Raw genomic sequence first — 623 nt, 5'->3', positions numbered from 1 at the left:
CCCCCCCAGCGTGACCCTGCCCGTGTCTCCCCAGCTGATCGAGGCCATCCGGAGGGCCAGGAATGGGGAACCCCTGGAGAAAATCACCAACAGCCGCCCCCCCTGCACCATCCTGTAGCCCCCCAGGGACGTTGGGGTCCCCCCACGCCGCCCCTCGCTGCCTGGGTTAAATTCCTGTGACCTGGGGGGGGCACTGGGGACATCAAGGAGGACCAGGGATGTTGGGGCCCCCCTGTCACCCCTCGCTGCCTTTGGTAAATTCCTGCATGCCTGGGGGGGGCCAGGGACATTGGGGGAATTTGGGAGCCTCCTGGAGACCCCCACTGTGGCACTGGGAAGGGCAGGGCTGTGGCACTGGTGTCACTGGGGGGCCATTCTGTCCCATCCCTGCCATGGGGTGATGGCCTGGGGGGTCCCCCTGCCTGCCTTTGCCTTTCCCCCCCCTGCTCTGTCAGCTGCACCTCCCTGGGGGGCACAGGGGGTCCCCCAAACCCCACAGCCCCCCGTGGCACCCCCTTTCCTGCGGCCTCCCCAGCAGGGAGGGGGGGCTCTCCCCTCCCTGAACCCCTGGGAATTTGGGGCCCCCCGTGAGCAGGGGGGCCAGGACGGGTGTTGGGGGGGGG

Source organism: Neopelma chrysocephalum, unplaced genomic scaffold (genome assembly GCF_003984885.1).
Source record: "Neopelma chrysocephalum unplaced genomic scaffold, ASM398488v2 Primary Assembly neopelma1_95746, whole genome shotgun sequence".
Taxonomy (NCBI): Eukaryota; Metazoa; Chordata; class Aves; order Passeriformes; family Pipridae; genus Neopelma; species Neopelma chrysocephalum.
This window is presented reverse-complemented; position numbering follows the sequence as displayed.